This window comes from Varanus komodoensis, unplaced genomic scaffold (genome assembly GCF_004798865.1).
Source record: "Varanus komodoensis strain SLA01 unplaced genomic scaffold, ASM479886v1 scaffold23, whole genome shotgun sequence".
Classification (NCBI taxonomy): domain Eukaryota; kingdom Metazoa; phylum Chordata; class Lepidosauria; order Squamata; family Varanidae; genus Varanus; species Varanus komodoensis.
In genome coordinates this window covers 2415858-2441087 of record NW_025335627.1, presented here as the reverse complement: position 1 = coordinate 2441087, position 25230 = coordinate 2415858, and the positions used below count along the sequence as shown (strand labels likewise).

General features: G+C 42.6%; 1 protein-coding gene across 4 annotated transcripts in view; it reads right to left on the bottom strand.

The window, feature by feature from the left end:
* The window catches only part of AGAP1 (ArfGAP with GTPase domain, ankyrin repeat and PH domain 1), a 497479-nt gene that overhangs the window by 252458 nt on the left and 219791 nt on the right, over nucleotides 1–25230 (bottom strand). The window lies entirely within an intron of this gene.

Genomic DNA, 25230 nt, shown 5'->3' with positions numbered 1-25230 from the left:
TCTTGATTTCCACATGTACAAATGTGTGAATATAATTTATAATAATATCAAGTGGAGGTACTTTGGCTTATTAGATAGTATATGTGCTACTGTTCAAGAGAAGAGAGAAATAAGATGAGTTTAGATCTCATTGTTAAAATAACTGGAGAGCTTACAAAAGCAAAATGGACAAAGATTACTTCATATTCCTTGCTACAGGAGTAAACAGAATGGCTTGCTTGTTTATGAATGTGGTCATACATACTTCTTCTTCCATAGAATCTCATAACTTATAGGCATTTTAGCTAGCTGGGGACAAACTAAAGGAAACCAACATAATATATGGCCAGGGAGTCCTAGATGCATCAAGGAATTCAACCATAGTTTTTTTTTTAAATTAGTGACTCAATGTCCAGCTTTATTTATTGAGACTCTAGGCACAGGCCTCACCCTAATGTACTCCTATAGCCCCCTAAGGGAGGGGTTTGCCCACTTCACTCCTCTGAGGGGACTGCTCCACAGCCAACAGGAGGCTATAGGGCAACCATACAACTCTGTCCTTCAGATGACACCCAACTGGCTGCAATGGGGTTGACTGCAAAGCTATACACTGATTAGGGAAGTCTTGGAAAAATCCTGACCTTTATGGGAATATGGAAAATTACAGTAGTCTGGGATACTAGGAATAATAGCATCAAAATTCGCTAGGAACTGAGTGAGTCAGAAGGGGTCTCCTGGGCCATCTAGTCTAACCCCCGGCTCCAGCTGGCTCGGCCTGTGACATGCCTACCATGTGCATGTCCAGCCTCTCCTTAACTACCCTCACTGATGGGGCTTTAACCACCTCCCATGGAAGCCCATTCCATACCTAGGGGTCCCCTTGAATCTTGGTTCCCTAAGCTTTGCTCCATTGGAACATTAGCAGAAATGGTTGCCAGTTGACTAGTTGAACATACCACATGACATCTGATGCAGGCTTGAAGCTAAACAGTAATGGATCTAAATAACCCACCTCATCCACAAATGCTTGGAAGCCACGATGCCACTTGTCTAAGAATTTAATACTAGAAACTAACTGAAAATCATTCAATAATATGCATTTCAGGGATCATTTATCATTTTTTTAAAAAAGTTTTACAACGCCTGTTATGGTTATAATGGGATCACACCATCATGAGTGCGTGTAAAGAGGCACACACCCCTAACCTTACCATTTGGCAAGTCCCTCCACCCTCCAGCTACTGCTATACACCAGTGGTCCCCAACCTTCTGGGACATGAGAGCTGAATTAGAGTGCTCAGTGCCTAAAGAGGGCCAAATCTTAAATCGCAATATAACAAAGTTATTAACCTAGTGATTAAGATCTAAAGTAAACTGAGATCAATTCTGAGATCGATAAAGAAATGTTAACCTGAATGCAATACATTTTGGAACAATGTTTTACTGTGGAATCCTTTTATCAAGCTACACATGCTTACCTAGTCAGTGTGATTTTTGTGATTGTTTTCTGTTAGCCAAGTCATTAATGTCCAAGTCAAGGTTTGTGACAGTCTTAAAATGTCATGCAAATGTTCATCTGTAAGTCTTGACTTACAATGTTGGTCAAGACTTACAGATTTCACAATGTTCTTCTTGGAAAAAGTTTGTTCGCCTTTGTGTGCAGTGCCAAAGACTGTGAATATGCCTGCAGCAAATTTCTTTAGGTTAAAAAAATATATCAGGTAGAACAGAACAGAAATCTAACAGACTATTTTCTTTGAGATGATCACTGGTTTGCAAATCAATTAGTTCCATTTGCAAAAAGCTACTTGCATCATCTGGTGTTACTTTAAATGGATTCTGAAACATTCTTATTTCCTTTCCATGCTTATGGCAATCAGTGTTCTGGTATTCCATCTACAATAGGTTCAGTGCATTGATGAGTCTTTCAACACTGAATTGTAAATTCCCATTCTTCTCAAATTTTAGTTTATTTCCGCATGAGAAGTTTGAAAAAGTTACTTTGACTAACTTGCTTCAAAAATGTTTAGTTTTGCTTCAAAAGCTTTTGGTCCAGATTTATTTATCTATTGCATTTGTATGCCGCTCTTTCTCATACACATACATGTCACGCACAAGCTTTCCTTTCTCCTGCAACCTTATATTCAATCTGTTCAGATATTCTGTGATATCAGTTAAGAAAGCCAAATCAAAAATCCATCCAGGGTCAGAAAAGTACTTCTTGGCCATTTCTTTTCAAGAAGCCATCAACTTCATGATGAAGACTGAAAAAACATTTGAGGATTTTGCTTCTGCCCATGATGGTTAGTCAATCATCCACCCACCCACACCCTGCATGCTGGCATCAGGTTGAAGGGCTGCACAGGAGGTGTCTGGGGACTACATGCTGGCTTCAGGCTGGGGACCCCTGCTGTAAGCCTGGAAGGGCAAGCATAAAGCACAGGAGGGATAGGTCATACCTGCAAAGAGATCTAGCCACATCATTGGACTGTATACTTAGAAATATATCTATTATAACTGAACAAGCAAGATGCCAACATTACATCAGGATATGGCATCCATGTTGGCATAGATCTGAGTGATTTTACTTATAAAAGCCTTATTCAGGAATTCCAAACATACTAAACATGTAAAGTGAGGGAACATGGTAACACTACCCTCTCCTTGCTCATTTGCACCATTCTGTATCCATGGAGGGTGATGTTCTGAAGGGGAAAATCCTGTATGCATGTGCTCCATACATTTAAAACTGCTGATTTTCCAGCTAACAATAGGAATTTCCTCTCCTAAGATGAATTACTTGTGAAATTTTCAGGGGGTGCAGCTGGGATGAAATGTTAACCCATTCCCCATTTGTTATAACCTCTCCCCATTAGCAATTAAGCTTAGGAAAAAAATCTTCAATTAGTGCCAGTGAATCCTCCCCCACCTGACTAAACCTAATTGCTTGGGTTGGGACAATTTTCTTCTGCAAAGAAAGAGGAAGAAAAAACAAAATAATTGGAAGAGAAAGGAGAAGATGTGTGATATGTGTATTAAATGATGTATCCTGCTCTTCTAGTGCAGAATCTGTGTTAGGCAAGTACAGGGTGCATAAAATGGGCAAGTCAATTAAGCAGGCAAATGGTTATACACAAACATTTCAGAGCAGCAAGGATACAGTTAAGGCAGAAGGGGTCAAGATGTGGGCAATGGTCCTACTCAGGGGGAGGGCCTTGTCCCAAGCAATCCCCTTCTCCTCCCTTGTAATTAAGCACCTCTTTTCAAAGAGCCTTACTGCCACTCTCTTGAGGCAATGATACTCTTGGGGCTAGGTGGACACCAGTTTTTATCTCAGAGGAAGAACTCCTCTCCTCCTGCAGTGAGAATCCTGCAGTCATTTCCCCCAGAGGATCCGACTCTCACAGGTCTCCTATTGTGGGAGGCTCCTCATTGTTGATCATATCTTGCAGATCCTTGGAGGATCAAGATCCTTCAAGCAGAGACATGACGATATGGGAAGGATGTTCTGAATGGCTGTTTCCCCATTAATTGACTTAGCATTCAGATGATCATCTATCAGTTAAGATGATCAAGGGGTCACACAGAACCATTAGACCATAATGAATCCAGACAAACTTCTTTCATAAGTCCAGCACGTAGCTACACTGCTCTTGTACAGTCTTCTCCCATTCAACCTAACAGTCCATCCTCCTGACCAGAATTTTTCATGCCATCAGTGACCTCCCTTAATGTGCAAACCATCCAAACGCTTTTGTAGACTGCAGTTTCTTCATTTTTGCAGAGTGAGGTGATCTGACTTAGATGACCTGATTGTAGACACAACAATCATGGCACTAGGTAGAACAGAAATAATGTAACAACCATTTCCCAGTAACATATATAATGGCTGCTGTTTTTCCATGTTGGTGGCTTTTGCCCAAATGAGAGCGAATGACAACTGTTGCTGCCCACAACATAGTGCCACTTCACACAATTTCAAGAGACATTTCAGGGCATGTTGTATGTTGTCCAAGAGTTGTCAAGCTGTGATATGTGCCAAATTTCATCTTGTTTCAAATTTCTTCAGGATATATGACTTTTCTGGGGTTAATTTTTATGTACTAATTATATCTATAGCTAATTTCTACTTTCATGTAGTATTTTTGTCATATAAAGTAATAACTTTGCATATTCAACTGTCCACTCATATGCACACCTTATATTGAATGAGCAAATGTATCATCAAATTTCCTTTGAATACTGGAAATGTTAACAAAACAGTATCCACAAAAGTGAGGTATTGCTAGCATTACATATAAAGATTAACTGTTTGTACTGGCAGTTTTAGCTGGGGAGTAGACAGGTTATGACAACATCCTTCTAAGCCCAGTGCCACCTTGAGTCCAGTACCATGGACAGTTATCAACCCTAAAGCTGACCCTGGTGGGAAGCCAAGCCCCATGCTCCAGGAGTATCTGTGATGCTGAGCTGCCCTTTCAAGTAACAACTAACTTTGAATCAGGGGGCTGACATTCAGCTCCCACTTACAATAACACAACTTTTCCAGGATTTGGATGCATACAGTCTGCCAGAGAGAAAGTCATCTCCCTTTCAATTAGCACTTTGATACATTCTTCTTACTGAGAGAATTAAAAAGGCATCAATACTTTTAGAAATTTCATATTGCTAGCCTTGTAACACTCTTCCCTTGCTCAGAAATCATTTTGTGAAATTTACTTTATTGCCAGGTAGCACCTTGTGGGATTTCATATACTGCCAGGTACACCTTGTCTTAAAACTTTTATTCATTATTTTAAAAGAAGGCATGTCATTGTTTATTTTTTCTAATTTGGGGAACACAATGAAAAAGGTCCCTTTGGTGGGGGAGGGAGGAAATTGGAGAACAATCAGTATCGCTCTTATCCTGGTCTCTCCAGTCCCAGCTCTGACCATTCAAGCTGCCTCTTCAAGGTCATTTTCCTGAATTCACACAGGAGCCAGCACAGTTCTTTTCATGCCAGCTCATGTGGGCAAGAGTTAAGCTCTGATTCCCTGCTCTGAGACTGGAGCGCATCTGACCTCAGATCTGGGAATCAAAGCTCCTTTACGGCCCCACAGATCCTATCCAGGGCCCATGCGATTGCTCTCTAAATGCCACATCTTTTCTAGTAAGGTGTCATTTCGTGCTGCACCATAGTGAGAACCTTTCAGGAAAGAAGCACTTGGTTCCATCTGCATATGTTGAAGCACTGCTAACATTTATTGCTTTAGAAAAGCAGTCAACACTGTAGAAATCTGTAGCACCTGATTGACATTATTTGTAGCATGTAACTAGTTTATATATCACTAGGAGACCAGCCTTAGGAACAACATATTGTAAACAATCTACTTCATTATCTGACATTTCAGAAACTCTGTACACTACATTTATATCGTCTCATCAAAGAACATAGTGCAACAACCAGTACAAAAAAAAAAAAAAAGGATGAACGTAAGAGAGTGTTCTGTAGTTCATCATTCTCTGACACGGAAGAAACAAAACACTGCTCCCAATGGTAATTTCAGTCTATTATCTCCTTTTAACGTATTATCTCTTCTCCCAGAAACAGAGTCAATTCACCTACCTCAAAATTAAACCTGTAGTGTATTAATACTTTATTATTCTAAAATAAAAGCAATAAAGCTTACTAGTATCTGAGCATTTCCACCACTTCACTAAATAATTCTTATATTATTTATGGAAGAATTTAAAATACCCCAAGTCACCCTCTGCCCATCAGATCTGAGCTTAGGACACCAGTGGTTGAATGCAGCTAGTAGATCATCTCCCTAAACTTGCGGGAACTTAAATAACTGCTGTCTTGTCATAGAGCCAGTTCAAGAAAATTTGGGAATACAAAACAATGACCATCTAGTGTGTTAATTTTTCACAGAATGTGAGTAAATAAGTCAAAGCAGATGGTTTTTATGAAGGCCACCAAAATTCACTTGAAAATGGAAGAAATGTTTAAAAGCTAAACATTTGTATAAATAAGCAGTAGATCGGCATCTTCTAACTTTTATTCTTATGCACTGCTCAGACTAGTAATCATGTTGATGAGACTAAATAACAGCAAACATGCATGAGACTTCTTACTGCCCAGATAGTCTCACTGTTATTTAATTGGCTAAAGTGATGTCAACAATCTGTGGTAATGTGACAGCAATTTCATATGTTCAAATAATAGCTACTATTAGCCACGGATTTCATGGGAAACAGCCTTTCACACAATTAGATGTGTTCCTTAATTGACTCAAACATTCATATTGCAACTCATTCCTTAAAAGAAAACAAAAGAAGTTCTAATAAGAGAAAAATACCACCTAACTATGAAAAAGTCAATAAAAGGGCTCAATTTACCATGGAATCTAATCCTCATAGGAATCAGCTATTCCTGCATTTTCTGAATACTGGCAAACTGTTCCTAATCACTTCTAAATCTTATATGCATGGAATTATTGCATAGTGTAATTGCAACGCAACATTACATTTCCCCCCTTTTTAATTTTTTTAGACAGAAAAAAACCATAAATACAATCACAACAATAATAATATAACAAGAACACAATGATTAAAAAAGAATAAATGAAAGAGTGTACCCACCACCCCGGAGACCAATATTACCATCGTACTCATACTATAACAATTAATAATTATAATATACTTCAATTATACCCATATCCCCTCCAGAAATTCATATAATCTTGATTGGGTTTACAGCCTTTGCCTTCTATCAGTACTGCTTTTACAAAATCTTCCCAAATTTTATTATATTCATTTGTTTTCATTAACCCTTTTTTAATTTTTATTTCTGTCATCAGTTTATCATTAATTACCATATTCCACAGCAACATTACATTTTGAGATGTGCATCTCTCTCCTCTTAATCCATGAATGCAAGAAACGTATTTATAGCATTTATATTCAGATCCACATCTAAATAGATTCTGAAGCAGTAAACAATAAATGATAAAAAGAGTAACATGAAATATTAAAAGGTTGTATGTACACCCACACAAACACACACAATAAAAACTATGGCTTCTTGATAAGATCATCTTGTCTCCAATGTTATTTAACATTTATATGAAACTGTTAAGAGCAATCATAAGGAGATTTGGAGCCAAGTGTCACTAGTATCCTGATGGCACTCAGTCTAATTCTCTGTGAGAAATTACTAGAGAGATGCTTTGCATGCTCCACACCTGGTTGCAATTTTGGTTTGGAACAGACTAACAAACTGAAGCTGATTCCAAATTAAGATACAGACACCATGGGTTTGCAGTTCCTCTGGTCCAGGAACTGGGCTGTTTGGTTGGGGCTGCACTCCCTTTAAAGGAATAAAGACATAGTTTGAAGGTACTCCTAGATCCAGCTCTGCCACTGGAAGTTCATGTGCCCAGAGTAGCACAGAATGCCTGTTACCACATTTGTGTGATACACCAACTAGAGCTGTTTCTGGACAGGGATAGCCTAGCTACTGTCATCCACACACAAATAACCTCATGATTAGACAACTGTAATGCACTATGTGGCACTGTCTTGAGCCTGGTTCAAAAGTTACTGTTAGTTAGAGTGCTGCAGCTAAAGTGCTCACTGGAACCCCCACCCATATTATTTATGATAAAGGAACTTCATTGGCTGTTAGCTATGGAACCTTGGTGAAGGTCAAGTTACTGTCATATGAAGTAGTAAATAATTTAGGATCAGGATATCAAAGAGACTGCAGTCCTTTATATATACCCAGCTGATATTTAATATAGTCACAGGAAGTCTTGCTGGCCATTCTGCATCCCCAGTCTTTGGGAAAACCTCACCCATGCAGTTGTGGATGCAGAAAATGTGGAATGTTTTATATAACTCCTGAAAGCACGCTTGTTTGCCAAGGCCTTCCCTGGCTTATAATTAAATTAATCATGCTGCTCCATTTTTATTGCTCATGTAATCTTGTAATTGAATAGTATTTCACACTGCATTTTAATCTCACTGATTCTAGGAAAAACCATCATGAATCCTGACATTAGTATTAATGGGTAGACTCCAGCTCAGCCATAAGAACCACTAGGAACATGCCATCCAGTGATCTCAGTGACCAGAGCAGTTTATCAAGCTGCTTTCTCAAGTATCCTAGGTCCAAAGTTGTTTAGGGCTTTCTATACTAATAGCAAATACAGTGGTACCTCGGCTCATGAACATAATCTGTTCCAGGATTCTGGTCATGACCCAAACCGGTTGTGAGGCAAGTCAAATTCTCCCATAACGTTCAATGTAAATAAGGTTAATCTGTTCTGTAATTTTTTTATCACAAAAATTTGAAACAAAGTAACAAAGTACAATCCAGTAGAGAACACTAACCTAGGTGGGGAGGGGCAGGTTATTGTTTGGAGGGAGAGTCCAAACCATAATCATGTAATAGTCATCATGCTGGGGGGGGGGTGGGAGGAGGGACAGGCGCGATCACAGGCACACTTATGCAGGGAAGATGGCAAGACTGCATGCGCGCTCAGGAGGGAGACAGGCACGATCATAGGCGCACTGGGGTGGTGAGACGGGCCCTTTTGCGGGCGTGCTCTTGCAGGGCAATGAACGCGATTGCGGCCATCTCCCCCCCACCCCTAGCACGGCCGCAATTGTGCAGGGATGCAAGCACGCTCGTCACCTGATGCAGAATTCACAACCCGAGTCAAAATGTTTCTGAAATTTCTGTTCGTGACCCGATTTGGTCGTGAACTGAAGCATTCCTGAGCTGAGGTACCAATGTATTTACATTTGGCCCAGTGGTGAAGAGGCAGCCAGTAAGTTTCCTTACCAAAGGAGCTGCATCTAGGAAAGGGACAACTTCTGACAACAGTTCAGATGTTGGATTTTGCATTAGCTCCAACTTCCAGACCAGCCTCAAGGGCAGTTCCACATAGAGCACATTTCAGTAATCCAGTCCTTAGGTTACTAATGCCTGCACTGCTGTGGCTAAGCATTCCCTGTCCAGGGGAGCTCCCCTGGCTACTGCAGACTCTAGTGACAACATTGGAACTAGGAATAATCCCAGGATACCAATCTTATCTTTTAATGGGAGTTCACCTTCAATTAGCCTGTTCCCAGATTCAGGAACCACTCACCCACAGGACTTCCATCTTGCCAGGACTCTGCTTCAGTTTATTGACCCTCATCCAGACCATCACTGAATGCAGATTTTTTTTACTGCCTCAACAGATTCAGCTGTCACAGCAAGACAGAGCTGTGGTTCAACAGCATACTGATAGTGCATGGCTCCAAATCTCATAATGGACACTTTCAGCAGTTTTATATATATGTTGGATAATGTTAGAGAGAAGTGGTGACCTGCAAACCCCATAAAACATTTGCCAAGGGATAAAGAATGGTCATCCAATGCTGCTCTTTAGAATTCACTCACAGATAAGACCAGAACCCCTGTAACAGACATGTAACAGTCCAGTCCACAGAGTTGATCCAGGAATGTATCATACAGTGGTACCTTGACTCACAAACGCCTCAGTTGATGACCAAATTTGGTCACGAAAAAAAAACTGATAAAAATTTTGACTCAGGTTGTGAACTCCACATTGGGTGGTGATCGTGGCCATCTCCCCCCCCCCACCCCTGAGTGGGGGGCACGGGGGCACTCGTGCAGGGAAGACAGGAGAAAAAGATGTGGAAACTATGTCTGCCAGGCCACTTCAGGATGATCGAGTGCATGCCCCAGGTCTGGAAGAGCTCAGTGACAATGGCGGGATCCATTTTACATTCATGGGTCCCTTCAGTCCTCCTGCTTAGAACCTCCAATGAAAGGTTGACAGTCCTGGCTAGGTGGATAGCAATGTGGGTAAGGCTCCTCGTGATACACCACTCCCATATTTGAATGGTATGGTGTGCCATCAACACAGACTGACTACTTCCCTGATTGTTCAGGTGGAAGACCACAGCGATGTGGTCCATTGTGACCTGAATGTGCCTGTGCCAGAGGTGCATTTGAAAGGCATCCAGCACTTTCTGCACTGCATCTGGCACATGATGGACAGAATAGAGCATCTTCCTCCCTCAGGGGGTCATCAGCCGCTTCTGGGATCCACATGGGAACGAATGACATGGCCAGGCAGGGGGTATCAGGATTGCTAGGGGCTTGGAGGCTTTGGGAAAGAAACAGAAGAACCTAAAGGCCCTTGTGTCCTTTTCCTCCCTCTTGCCTGTCTAGGGATCTGGGCCAATTGGTAAGAGGAGGGTTGCAGAGGCAAATGACTGGCTCAGGGTTTGGTGTTGGAAGGAACACTTCAGATTCCTCGACCACAGCACCCAGTTCCTAGCCAGTAAACTTCTGGTGAGGGGCAGGGTGCACCTTATGAGGATGGGGAGAAGATCCTTCAGAGATGTTATAAGTGAGCTTCATCTGGAAGCTTTAAACTAAGCCGGGGGGTGAATGGGGTCAGGCCTCCCCAAAACCTGTCCTGATTGGACAAGTGAGGGGAAAGGATCAGATTTTCAGGGCCAGGGCGGCGGTGGTAATACAGGCGCAGGTATGACTTCTACGAAGAGGGTTCTGGTACCAGTGAAGAAGGGGAGGAGGAGGCCAGCGGATCTGAAGAAAGGGAGTCATAGGAAGGAGCTGAGATGCATGTATACTAACACTAGGAGCATGGGAAACAAACAGGAAGAGGTTGAGGCTCTCCTAGTAATAGGAGGGTATGACCTGGTGGGGATAACAGAAACATGGTGGGATGAAAGGCAGGACTGGAATGTAAACAAAGAGGGTATGTACTATTCAGTAAGGACAAGAAGGGAGAGAGGAGAGGCAACATAGCATTTTATGTCAGGGAAGGGAAAGGATGAAATGAGATAGAGGGTGGTGCAGATGGGGTTCTGGTAGAGGTGGGCTGGGTAAAACTGAAGGAGGGACCTGACAATGGGTGTATGCTAGTGCTCATCAAGTCAACTTGAGATTGTGGACAATGCCCCAGTAGATCAGATTTGAAGGATATCTTGGGAGAGGTTCAAAGTAATTATAGGAGATTTCAATCTCCCAGATATTAGTTGGGAGACTCATTCAATGGTGACAGTCAGGTCACGTCATTTCCTAGAGACTAGAGAGGGAGGGATTTTCATGCAGAGAGTACAGGAGATGATGAGGGGGAGAAATATCCCTGACTTGGTTTGACCAACAGGGATGACCTGGTAGATGAGGTGCTGTTTAGGGGAGCTCTGGATGCAAGTGATCACTCCATCCTTTGTTTTTGAGTGGAAATGAGCAGCAGGTCGAGTACTAGGAAGTGGGACTTCACAAGGCCCAACTTTGGTCATTTAAAGGCCAGACTGGGGAAAGTCTATGGGAGAGCGTACTGGAAGGCAAGGGAGTTCAGGAGGGTTGGATGGTGCTAAAAAGGGAGGTCTTGGAGGTGCAAGCATATCACTAGTTACCGAGGCAAAGGAGAGCTCTGCCATGGATACGAAAAGAGGTGGTAAGAGGGATTAGGCATAAGAGGAACCTCCAGAGGAAATGGACACTGGGGCAAGTAGACAAAAACATATAGCAGGAGGAGGAGGCTTGCTGCAGGTGAATTCTTTGCAAAGCTGATTATGTGCTGAGTTTTGCAAAGAATATCAGGAGCAACAAAAGGGCTTCTATCAACATGTGAATAGCAAGATGAAGGGGTGACAGGTGGTGGAACCGCTTAATAAGGAGGAAGGCGATCCTGTAACTGATGTGAGGGAACAGGCACAGATGCTAAATGACTATTTTGCCTCTCTGTTATCCCCAAAGCAGGACACAGGAGATCTACACGGGGGGCTGGATGAGGCTGGGGATTTAGGGGCACAGATTAGAGCACCCTCCTAGAAGTCGAGGAGCTCCACAGCGCACTGGACATTACAAAGAGACCGGATCCTGATGGGTTATACCTGAAGGTACTTCAGGAGTTGGCAGCGGTACTCTTGTGACCGATGGCCTCATGATGAATAGGTGAGCTTCCAGAGGACTGGAGGGAGGAAGTGTCAGTGGTCCCAATCTTGCAAAAGGGGGATAGAGGGGTCATGGGGAATTACAGGCTGGTTAGCCTTAAGTCCATTCTTGGAAAGACGGAAAGGCTCATAATAGCGTAAGATCTAGTACCCCTAGATTGGGAAGGGAGGCTGGCAGCCACACAACACAGGTTTTGTAAAAACAGATCCTGCCAGACAAACATTGTGGATTTCTATGACAAAGTTCTGAGGGGGCTAGACAGAAAAGACACAATGGATGTGGTTATCTGGATTTGAGCAAGGCCTTTGACACAGTGCCTCATGATATCCTGGTTGAGAAACTGAGGTGTTTTGGGATACACTGATGCACTGTCTGATGGATTAGGGCATGGTTGATGGACTGAAAGCAGAGGGTAAATATTAGTGAGGAATCATCAGGATAGTGACCAATGATGAGCGGGGTCCCCCAGGGCTCTGTCCTGGGGCCAATCCTGTTCAATCTTTTAATCAATGACCTGGAAGAAGGGGTGACCAATATGCTGATCAAATTCACAGACGATACTAAAATGGGAGCGGTGGTCACAACTGAGGAGTAGGTACTCAAGATCTAGAAGGCTCTGGACAGACTATGGAAGTGGGCAGGAGACAAGAGGATGGTGTTCAATGTGGATAAGTGCAAGGTCTTGCACTTGGGGCATAGGAATTTATTTATTTTATTTTATTTTATTTTATTTTATTTTATTTTATTTTATTTTATTTAGAGGACTTCTATGCTGCCCCATTCGCTGAAGCCTCGGGGCAGCTCACAATCATAAATAAATAGCATAATATAAAACAATATAATTTAGCAGTATAACAGTAAAATTTAAGTTGCCCTGGCCAAAGAATAAAATAAATAAATAATATTAACAATTAAAATAACATTTGAATAAAAAGGAATCGGTGCCATAAGTACAGGTTAGGGGACAAGTGGCTGGAGAGCAGCACTTGTGAAAAGGATCTTGGGGTGCTGGTTCACCGCAGGTTAAACATGAGTCAGCAGTGTGATGCGGTGGTCAAGAGGGCAAATGCCACCCTTGGTTGCATAGCCAGAAGCATGGCTTCTAGATCGAGAGAGGTTATTACTACTACTCCATATGACTCTGGTGCACCTGCAACTGGAGTATTGTGTTCAGTTCTGGGCCTCTTGTTACAGGAAGGATATAGCCAGGTTAGAGTCAGTGCAGCATAGAGCCATTAGGATGGTGGCCAGTTTGCAGGGAAAGCTGTATGAGGCAGGACTGAGGGAACTGGGTCTTTTCAGCCTGGAGAAGAGAAGACTTCAAGGGGATCTGTTGGCAACATATAGGTGCGTGGGGGGGTGTCACACAGAGGTGGGTCAAGACCTGTTTTCCCGTGTGGAGCAGTGCAGGACACGTTCCAATGCAGCAAACCTCAGGGAACCAAGGTTCAATTTGGATGCTACTTCCTGACAGTTAGGACCCCAATGGTATGGAACAGGCTTCCACACGAGGTGGTTGAAGTCCAATTGGTGAGGTTGTTCAAGGATAGGCTAGACATGCACATGGTAGGCATGTCATGAGCAGAGCTGGCTGATGCCGAGGGTCAGACTAGATGGCTCGGGAGACCCCTTCTGACTTGCTCTGTTTCTATGCTTCTCTGTTTCAAAGTCCCTGATCTCTCCCCTTGAACTGAGTATGCTGAGATTGGTTCAATTGAGGGAGTTGGCCTTGGTGGTTTTGGCACTGGTTCCAGCACAGGCTTGCCCTGTGCCAATGGAAAATGGCATCTAGGCCTCTTCTTATGTTTGGCTTTCCTCAAGTATTCCAACTTTTTTGGTCATTTTGGCTGTATTTTAAGGGTGGTGGCTGTTGCCCAAGCACCAACTGGTAGATGGTAGTCAGTATGGCAGGCAATACCCCCATGGCCATGGATTTCAACAAATTCATAGAAATAATATACAAAATGCAATGCAAACCATTCTAAAGAAGAAAGGATCCCAAGAACGCTGGGATATCTTTATAAAACAAAAGCTTAAGACACTAATCGTTATTTGTTTTTCGGCGCCAGGCGAAGACCTTTTTATTTAAGCAGTATTTTAAATGTTAATATTATTGAATTTTATTTGGCCAGGGCGGCTTGTTTTATATTGTATGTTTTATATATTTGTATTTTACTGTTTATATTTTAAAATGTTATTTTAACTTTTTGTTGTAAGCCGCCCCGAGGCTTCAGCGAATGGGGCGGCATAAAAATGTTTTAATAAATAAATAAATAAATAAATAAATAAATAAATAATACAAACAATCCCAACCAGGGAAAAGAGTAATAGCCAACAGAAGAAGCCCATGCGGCTTCACAAAAAGCTAAGAGATAATCTGAAAATAAGAAGCACACGTATAGGAGGTGGAAGAAAGGCCAGGATACTAAGCAACAATATAAGCCAGTAGCAAGGAACTGCAGGGATGACATCAGGAAGGCTAAAGCAATGAATGAACTGGGGCTAGTGAGGGGTGCTAAAAGCAACAAAAAAGCCTTCTTCAGGTATGTCCAAAGCAAAAGACAGATGAAAGAGAAGGGAGTTCAACTACTCACCATGACTGCAACAATTATAGCAGAGGACAATAAAAGGCAGAAGTGCCCACTTCCTGCTTTGGCCCAGTCTTCTCCTAAAAGAACTACAGCCTTCCTGATGAAGGAGAAGTACAAGCTGAAGGGGCCGGATGGCAGCCCAAGACTGAGAGGTAAATGGTTAAGTATCTTCTAACTGGGCTAAGAACCCAAGATTTCTGGCATTTTGATTTGATTCAGGACACTGAGGCAGCCATGGCAGCGCAACTAAAGACACTCAAAAAGGTGGACTTCTAGAACTGCTTCAGAAAGTGGCAAGAACTATGAGATAAGGGTGCTTGAAGCATGGGGAAGTGTTCTGAGGGAGATTAGTGGCCATGTGTCTTTTACTGTATTTTTTGTTGCTGACTTGAGCATGCAACCAATGAGGTTTACACTGCAACTGCATTTTTTCACTTGCTCACAGTTCAAACTTAGAAGCACTGTTTGAACTGTGGAGTGATTTTATCATTACTCTAATGTTTGTACTCAGGAATGTTCGAAGTTAGAGTCATTCGAACTAGAAGGCACCACTGTATTCAGCACTAGTTAGACCTCACCTACAGTACTGTGTCCAGTTCTGGTAGCTAAATTTTTAAAAGATGCAAAAAAGCTAGAAAGGGTACAAACAAGGGCAACAAGGATGATTCAGGGAATGGAGGCAAAGCCCTATAAGGAAAGATTGGGAGAACTGAGCATGTTCAGCCTCAGGAAGAGAAAAATGGGAGGAGATATGATAGTACTCTGTAAGGTCTTAGAAAGGGAAAGGACAATAGCTCGGTCTCTAAAGCAACTAGATTTAGACTAGACACCAGAAAGAATTTCATCACTGTCAGAACAGTATGACAATAGAACCTATTACCTAGGGAAGTTGTAGGCTCTCCCAGAGGAGACATTGAAAAAGTGTCTGGATGGTCATCTGAATGTAACTAAGTGGTGTTACATAGTGTAACTAAGTGTCTTGCAACAGCAGGGGGTTAGGCCCAATGGCTACTATTCTATGATTCTATGAACAGGCCCCCATGCAGATGCAGAGCACATATGTGTGAAGCACAGAGTGCACAAAGAGGAAATCATAATTCCATGCAAGAACTTCACTTATAAACTAAGAAGACAAGCCTTAAAACATTTGTTTCTTTGACCAGACAATATTATTTGCTTTGTCTGTTTTATTCTGTGAGTGCAGCTATGTTATATTTCTGAAACCACTCCTTTGCTCACTATTCAAGTTCTGTACTCCAGAAATACACTCCACATATAAGCAGAAAGATGCATAATGGTCTGTTTACTTCTATTTTCTATTTATTTTGCCAGCTGTTATGAAAGATACTTCACTAGTAAGAGTAGCTTAGTTTCTATCTGACATTTTGACTAGGCATGCATATTCTGTGTCTAGTCCCAGAAGATTATTGCAAGCCAAAAGCAATGTTAAACATACAAGCTTTAAATAACTTAAAAAGTTAACATAATGAATGCATGTATTATCTGAAATCCATCACTAAGTGGCTCACTGTAGCCCCAAGCTGTGATAAAACACCACTCATAAATTTATACTAAAGCTCTGTTCAATAGCAATTATTTACCAACAAAGATTTATTGATTCATTTGCTGTTAAATCTGTATTCCTAACTGAGCCAATCAGGCTGTGATATTGGCCTTCAAGGCATCAAGTTATGGTACAGACCACTATCGTGTTCAGCGCCCTGATTGTACTGGTAACAGTGAGCGGTTAATGAGTAGAAATCCACTTGGGATCAATTAAAAATGGTGGACAGGCAATCGAGGAATTGATACAATACTCACATGTGTGCTAGTACATACCATGTATGTTAGGATATCACTTAATTCTTTTCCTTGGCAAGGATCACTATCTGATTAACTGACTTTGACAGAGATTGAGGGGGAAAATGCATGGCTAGTTTGTCTGACTTTCTTATACTTGAAAGGCTTATGAACTCCAAGAAGCAGCAACATATTTGTAAACACAGGCACAGAAGGAGGGGGACCCAGAGCAAAATACACCTGTCTCCTTGGGCATGACATAAAAAGGTGTCTTTCCTAAATCGAAAGCTTGGATTTTGTATAAAAGTAACTTTTGGAGGGGAAAAGGAACAATATGCTTTTTCTTCCTGATAAATTGGCTATTATGCCATAACAACAGAAATTCCCCTGCTCTCCCAGTGGCTAAGCATGATTGCAAATTGAAAAGAAGATCTGAAGAAGGCTCCTTGAAACTGAAAAAAAAATTCCATACAGACTAGTAAGGAAAAATTAGATTTCTGAAGGCATTTGGGTCTCAAGTCAATAAAAGTTTTAAATATCAAAGCCAGCAGCTTCACTTGAGCTCAGAAGCAAACTGGTAACCAATGCATCCAATATATGTACACTGTAGAATAATCCGACTAGATACCTCCGTATCAGAACCCTTGACAGCCACAGTTTCTTGAACGTGTTCAATGGCAGTCCCACATAAAGTGCACTATGTACATCTAACCTGGGGGTGACAAAAGCGTGAATGGCTGAAGCCTGATTTGGCTTCCCCTGGGAAGGGTGCAGTTGTGATACCAGAAAGAGTTGGCAAAAAGCACCCTTGGCTACCCCATCAGCCAGTTGTACATCCAAATCCAGGAGAACTTTCAAATGGTGAGCTTGTTGCCTCTGGGAAAGTGTGGCCACATCCAAAACTAGCCAAATACCTAATGTAGGACCATTAGAACCCCCAAGCAACATCCATTCCAAAAGTTCCACCAAATCAGAACTGCCAGTATATCCTCAGGACCAGAAGCTATAACAAAGAAAGACGAAGGAAGCACAACTGCATGCATGTATGCTGTTGCTATCCACATTCTGATTATTATACAGCCTACAATCTATCTCAGTTATTTTTAGAAAGGTTGTAAAACCTGAGATTCTCTCAGCCATAATGGTTTTTGGTGGGAACTCCCCTCCCCCTCCCCCTCGTATAAATGGGGGGGGTGCCCTCTCACCAGTCAACTGAAGACCACCCTTTTGCCCCCGGCTGGTGCCAGCAAGGGAATGCACATTTAATTCAATTCATGAAATATGAACCCAGTCACCGACACCAGTGTGGGGCTGATGGGTGGGCTGTGTGAATGCACAGATGACCATTCGAAGAACGGCAGTTACAGGTAAGCAACATGCCTTTCTTCATCGTAGTCTCTGTGCATTACACATATGGGTGATTAGCAAGCTTATCCACCTGGAAGCGGGATGGTGTTGCTCTTGAAGAATCATCAATAAAATGGCATGGCCAAAGGAGCAGTCCTGTCTGGCTTTGACATCTAGACAGTGGTGTTTTATAAAGGTGCACGGGGTCTACCATGTAACAGCTTTGCATAAGTCCTGCACTGGAATGCCTCCATGTAGCGCAGATGAGGTAGCTACAGCTCTGGCAGAGTGTCCTTTTGGGGTAATAGGCAAGTCCAGCTTGGCTAGTTGATATGAGAGTTGGATGGTTTCCACGATCCATTTCGATACGCACTGAGGCCCTACTGGTGTTCCTTTGTCATGTTCAGAGTATTTAATGAACAGATGTTTGATTTTTTGAATGACTCAGTTCGGAACCGATAGAATGCCAGGGATCTGCGTACATTGAGGTAATGTAAGGAATGCTCTATCAGTGCTGGAAAATATGCTGGCAGGATAATGTCTTGACTGAGGTGGAACGCTGTTGCTACTTTAGGGAGGAATGTTGGGTCCATGCGAAGAACCACCTTCTCTTTATGAAAGGTAAGGTATTGGGGGGGGGGGGACGACTCGAAGGGCGCATAGCTCACTAGCCCTTCTTGCAGATGTTATGCCAACCAGGAAAGCTGTCTTCCAAGAAAGCAGTTGGAGATTGACAGAGGCCAGAGGTTCAAATGGAGGCTTTGTTAAAGCTTGTAGAACAATGGACAGGCTCCATGTTGGGACGATTGCTCGGATCAGAGGGTGAAGGTTTTGCAACCCTCATAGGAAGTGGCATATTAACTGGTGGTAGAACAGTGATGAACTCTCTATATGTCCACTATGATACGAAATGGCTGCAACATACACCCATTGTCCTATCTTGGATGGGGTCACACGTCCCCTAAAAGACAAGGTCCACAACCTGGGAGTGCTCCTGGACCCAAAACTCTCAATGGGATCTCAGGTGGACTCCGTGGCCAGGACTGCATCTTTCCAGCTGCGGCAAATACAAAAACTAATCTGGCTAGACAAAGCCTGACCATGGTTACTCATGCACTGGTAAAATCCTGACTAGATTAATGTAATGTGCTCTATATAGAGATGCCTTTAAAGATGGTCTGGATACTTCAACTGATCCAAAACAGCACTGCATGTCTGCCTTCAGGTGTTAGTTCGTGTGCCCATGTAATACCTATTCTGTAGAAATTACACTGGTTGCCAGTTGAAGCCCAGGCTCAATTTAAACTGCTTGTTTTAACATACAAAGCCCTAAATGGCTTGGGACCTGGTTACTTGAAGGACTGTCTTTTCCAATATATTCCTACTTCCCCATTGAGATTTGAGAATGAGCTCTTTCTGAGATAGCCATCCCTAAAAGTGAAAGGAATGGTAATTAGAAAAGGGCCTTCTCAGTGGCTGCCCCCAAAACCTCTGGAATTGGCTTCCTAAATAGGTCTGCCTGGCACTGCCATTACATTCATTTTGGCACCAGGCAAAAACTTTCCGCTTTCACTGATTTTTCAAGACCTGTATTTAACACTGATTATAAGAGCTCCCTCTGCTCGAGCAGCTCCCCCCTCTCCTGTACTTGAAATTAGCTTATTGTTGTTAGCCGCTCAGAGAGCTCTATTTAGCAGCATGTAAATGTGGAAAACAAACAAACAAACCAACTGTGGGTGCTTTGTCAGAGGTCGTTTTAGCATGCTTGCTGCTGTTTTCTCCCTTCTCTGGAGTAGCTATCTTGGGGTATTTCATCTTTTTTGCCCAGTTTTTGGCCTTTGCAGTTTTTTGGGGGTCTTCCTGGGAGGCAGACAGCTCTGCTGGTGGAGGCTGCTAGTTTTGGGGTAGAAGGCTGGGGGGAGGTGCCGTCTTGTAGGGCACTGCTCCAAAGCTGTTTTCAGATGGTCAGCCTGATGTTTTCTGGCTTGCTTCATGAATGCCTGGTAGTGATATGAATCAAACATGGCTCTCCCCCAAACAAATAAGGCACAAGGAGTATCCATCTGTTAAAGGTAGTTTACTGCCACAATTGGTGCAGTTTTGAAAAGGTGTCTTGAGCGCCATCGTGGAGAGCAGGAAAGGCAGAAGGAAAGGGAAGAACTTTTCAATGTGCCCATGATGGTGGTAGACAAAGAACTTAAGACCAGGCGAGAGCCCCTCCTCCCATGCTGGGCATACCCTGGGAGGTGCTCCTGCCGAATAATAACTAATCGGCTTTGGAATCTTCCCAAACGAGCTCCATGCATGCATGAAGAGCCCACATTTGTGATGCACGGAAACTATGAAGAAGAAGCACTCGCACCCTTTTCCTCCCCCCATCACACACAAAGCACATGCACAGAGATGCCCTTCTTCAATTCTCCCCTCTTTGGGTTGCCCTGCAAGTGACCAGATTGGAAAAAGAAGCAATTAACTTCTGCTTCAGCATTTTAAATACTGAAGTACATGATTTGGTGTTTCTGTTAAAGGAATTGCTGCTGAGAAAACTGCAAAGTTGATCATAGCAGTGCTGGAATATATATTTGATTAACACTTCAGATTGTAGTTACAATCAAAATTCCCCCATCCACCTACAGACATTCGCATATTTCTATCCATGGATGGGAAGCCAGTTCATCGCTCCTTCCAACCACTGCTTTTTCAATGTACTTGCTGTTACTATGTTTCCTTTCATTAAAAAGAAAAACCACTGAACTGTCAGAGACTTCAACTATATTGCACATCTGTCATATACTTCTCGTTCACTGCTTCCTCAACAATACAGGCATAACACTGGAATAACACTTTATAGGGTTGTGCAAGTATGTTTTTTCAGCAAAGGCCCTGCCCTCAACTTGCAATATGCAAAGATAAAAAGCTGTATTTGCAGGGCAATACAGGAAAACAAAAATCCATGTGAAACAACAACTAAATAACAACTAAGGAAGAATGCAATTTGTTGGTAATTTTATTTCTAGGCACACAGATTGCTGTTCACTACTTTCCTTTTTTTAAAAAATGATCAACTATCACTTTCTACTCCAGAAGATGAAATGAGTCAGTGGGTCTTCAAAATGAGTCAAGAAGTCATTTTTTTCACCCATTTAGTAGTAACTCTGTAAGTTTTGCCTCTTTAGTCATACTTGCAGGAAAGACACACAGCAGGATTCCACAGTCTGCTTTATATGGCATGTCTTGCCTCATTGGCTAGAAAAATGGAAAGTAGGAGAGAGCTGGAGTATTTAAGAGAGATTGCCTAACATTCTGCCTTTTGTCCCAAGTTCCAGGGTTTGGGGGTTGGTGGTTTCACATCAAGACTTCCCTAGCATGGTCCAACATAGGTTTCCTTTCTTCCTCTTCTTACTATATTGTGTAATCCCGGCTTGGTCATCCTTCCATTTTTTGCCTAGGCAGCTGGTTTCCAAAAAGGGAGGAAATGGAAGATTGCTGGAAGCATTTAAACTTTGAAGAGCTCCTAGCCTGGGAAATTAACTTTAATTTTTCAATTCAATTAAATTAATCACAAGCACCCAGCAGGACAGTGTTTGTGGGCATAGGAATGCAGGCCAGCTAATGGCCCCCCAAACCGCTTGGTGGCATGCCAGAATTCATGCAAACTGGATGGAAAAGGCTGAAAAACCAGGTCGTATGGCAGCTGTAGGTGTGGCTGTGTCACTGAGTTTAGTGCATTGCTCCTGAAGTATATGCTTGTACAGCAGTTTGACATAGAATACCAAATACAGACCAAGCTGCTCAGTCCCTTCAGTACACCCAGATCCCTCTGTTGACTTCTGCAGTATTACCTCAACTGGCCCCACTGTGACACACCATACTGCTAGTCAGTATGGTGGCACTGCCAAGTTTACTTCTGATAAACCTCTTGATAAAATATAACAAGAAGTAAACCATTAACTTAGCACTGACGCATTTCTACTTAGAAAATTATTGCTCAGTGCTGAAAAAACCCAACACTTATGTGAAGATTTCTTTTTCAGTTAAAGAAATAAGTTTAAACTGTTTAAAACATGTTTGTTGTTGCTGGAAAGCCAGAGCTTATCCACTAAGGAAACTGAGTAGAGATTTGCTTTTAATACACTTATGAAATGCAACAGACTAGGAGGGGGAGTAGCATTCACTAAACTACCTCCTATATAATTTAGTAAGAGACCAGTGTTAAGAGGGGGAAAGCAATTTAATAGGTTCAGTTTTATTCTGTATAAAAGCATGAAGCAATATTGTTCATAAATTATGAACAAATATTAAATACTTACAACTGCCCTCAAAATCTGAGCTAGTCAATATAACAAACTCAGTCCCTGACCATTTTGCCTTGCATCACATTTTCTAGCTAGATAGTTGAGGTGGAAGAGGCTAGTGGATATGGTAAAGGCTGTGGAAGGGGGAGAATTCACAATGCTTTTAAAAACAGAATTAAACTTTCTATCCTGATTGTGACTGTTTCCATAGAAACATCAGGAACACCACTTAATAGAAGCTTAAAAACATACACATAGTATGTTTAGCACCTTATCCCCTCTCCCCCAGACAAGCTATTTCACAAATGGATGCTTTTTGCAGCTTACTCTGTAGATCTTTCCATGAAGTAGTGGGGGAAAAAACCCAAGAACCTTAACCAATTCCCTTGTGGCCCCCTCTTTTTTTTGTTGGTAATATTTCTGTCATTCTACCAGGGTGTACGGTACAAAGGGTTACACTTTAATTGAGCTGTCAGCATCTCCAACAATCCTATAAAACTTCGATTATGCACGGCAGGGTTAGTGACACACTTGTTATTGTGGATGCCCTATTTGCTAAACCTAACCACCCCCCTCACAGGTCACATAACCCAAGCGACCTTCCTGTCATTAGCTGCGTCTATTCCTACCTCACTGCTGTGAAAATCACACAAGTGAAGGCTTCAAAGTCCTTACCAGGACTGAATTCGACCAGAAGCTAATCACCCACAAATCCAGCTCAAATGGCAATAATTGGCTAAACTGCTCACCTCTCCAGAGCTCAGCAGTAATTTGGGATAATAAAGAAAAGAATTATTCAGCTGACTGCCCTGAAATGTATGTTTTGTGACCGACACACTTCACATTTTAATAATGATGGACACAAAATCCAATTTAATATAACATCTACTGAATAACAAAACCTGAACACCAAAAGAAAACCAAAACGTTTTTTAAAAATGTGGCCCATATTATTCCACAGAAAGGGTTCACACTTCATGTTGTGGACCAAAAAGGGCTTTGTGAGCAATCCTTAAACCCTGAACTACATTGGGTTTTTGAAATAAGAGAAGGTCCCAAGTTAAAAATAATGTCTATTTCTCAAGCCTCTTCCAAGTGAATATATTTTTGTACTTTTAGGCTGACAAGTAACTTTTTGATTTTTCTAGTGACTTGATTTTGTCTTTTCTGTCTTTCCTTTCACCCTGCCCTCTCCTGTTAAGGAGCTCAGTAGCAGAGCACTTCCTTTGTATTCCTCAGCTGCCATATCCAATCTCTGGCTTCTTGAGGAGCAGACTATCCTCAGCAAAGACCTTGGAGAGCCTCTGCCACTCCATACAAACAATGGGCCACTCAATATAAACTAGAGCTTCGGCTCAAACGCAACAGAAACATTACTTTCACCACCAGTGACAACATATGCCTGAATATGGCCTTATTCAGCCTTCAAAATATCCTGTAGTACTGGGAAGCAACCCTATGTCTCTGGACACCATCCTAAAATGTTTGGGTCAAATATATTTATAAGAGAGCAGAGGTTCATGACAGAACGAAGGCCTCTGTCTTTTTTCGGAACAAAGAATCCAGGGGTTTGTGGTGGTGTGAGTTCCATACCTCTTTTATGAAACAAGGAAGAAATTTCCTGTAGAAGGGGTAGTGATGGAGCAGTCCATTTTGGTACCATAAAGAGGGAGTGTGTGGAACTTGATACAGTATCCATGAGCAATGATGGAAAGCACCTATGAGTCCAAGGTGATGGCAGCCCAAGTGTGGAAAAAAGGCAGAAGGTGGTGATTGAAAGCAGGAGATATAATATGAGATGTCTGCAGGAGTCACAGATGTCTCCTGGAATCATCTGGGCACCTCCAAGAAGGTCTGACCCATGTGAGGGGATCCTGGCACCTAGAGGCTGGGTGGCCATACGCTACCTTGTAGCAGTGGTGGCAGGGGTCCTGGACTGGTACATGTAGGAGAATCTGTGCCACTTATGAAGCATCTTGCCTTAGGGACATTGTTTGATTGAGCCCCATGTGGCATGCAGTATTCCTGGCCTTCTGAAATGAGTCCATTCGGTCATCCATGGTCTCATGGAATAAGCCAGCACCATCAAATGGGATATCTTCAATTTGTGCCTTAGCTTCACTTGACAAGCTGGAAGATGGAAGCCACGTGAAGCAGTGGAGACTTATTGCTCCTGCCAAATTGCGTGTGCCACCCTCCACCTGGTGTTGTGCTGTGAGGATCTCCTGTCTGGCCAGTTGAGTAGCCACGTTCTTGATCTCATTCTCCAGGTCTTGAGCCTCTTTCAGTAATGAGGAGCATAGGGATGCCGTTCTGTCCCAAAGCATAAGGTGGTATCTAGCCATGGTAGCATGGTAATTGGCCACATGAACAGGGCTGCCAAAGAATAGAAGCGGCGGCCAATGGCGTTGAGGCACCTGCCTTCTTTGTCCAATGGAGTGGCATGTTCTCTCCTGGAGTGCAATTGGGCAGATTCTCCTAGAGTGCAGCTGGGCAGATTCCTGGACAGTTGGGCCAAGGATGCTGAAACAGGAATTTGGTGTCTTTCTCTTGGACCCAATACATGTTCTCAAGACGGTGAAGTGGGGGAGCCACTGATGCTGGAGATCTCCATTTATGATGGACTGCATCAAGCAGGGGCAGCAAAAGTGGGATAGTAACCAGCCCTGCGGACTCTGCATAAACAGCCTCAAAGACTGAGTCTTTGGCTCTAGAAGGTTCTTGCCTAGGATTAAGTCCTAGGCTGTGAGCCATCTGGACTTTTTGCTGGGATGCAAAAAGTCCAGTGTCCTTTGGTGGTCAGGAGAAAGTTGTCCTGACACCTGGTGGAATGTCAGACTGATGGTCAGGAGGATACCATTGAGACTGAAGTATATTGTCCTCACTCCGAGAGACGTTCAGTTCTGTCCATATGCTGGCTGAGTAAGGAGGGCAGAGGTCATCCGTGAAGTGTAATATCTTGGCAGGGTCTAGAGTGGGTTGTTGTAGTGCACTACAAGAACTAGGACCTGGTAAGGGATTGTGCTCCAAGCCCAATGGGCTCCAGTGCGATCCTTTTCAGGAATTAATGGATCCCCATCGTTCCAAGCAGAATTTGGAATCGAAGTCCACTTGGTGTCTTGGGGGAAATAGGTGTTTCTTGTGAGAAGTCTGAACCAGGGGTGATTGAGTGAGACATCTAGCTCTTTGTTGATCAGATTGGAGAAATACATTCGGTACCGAGGGCGA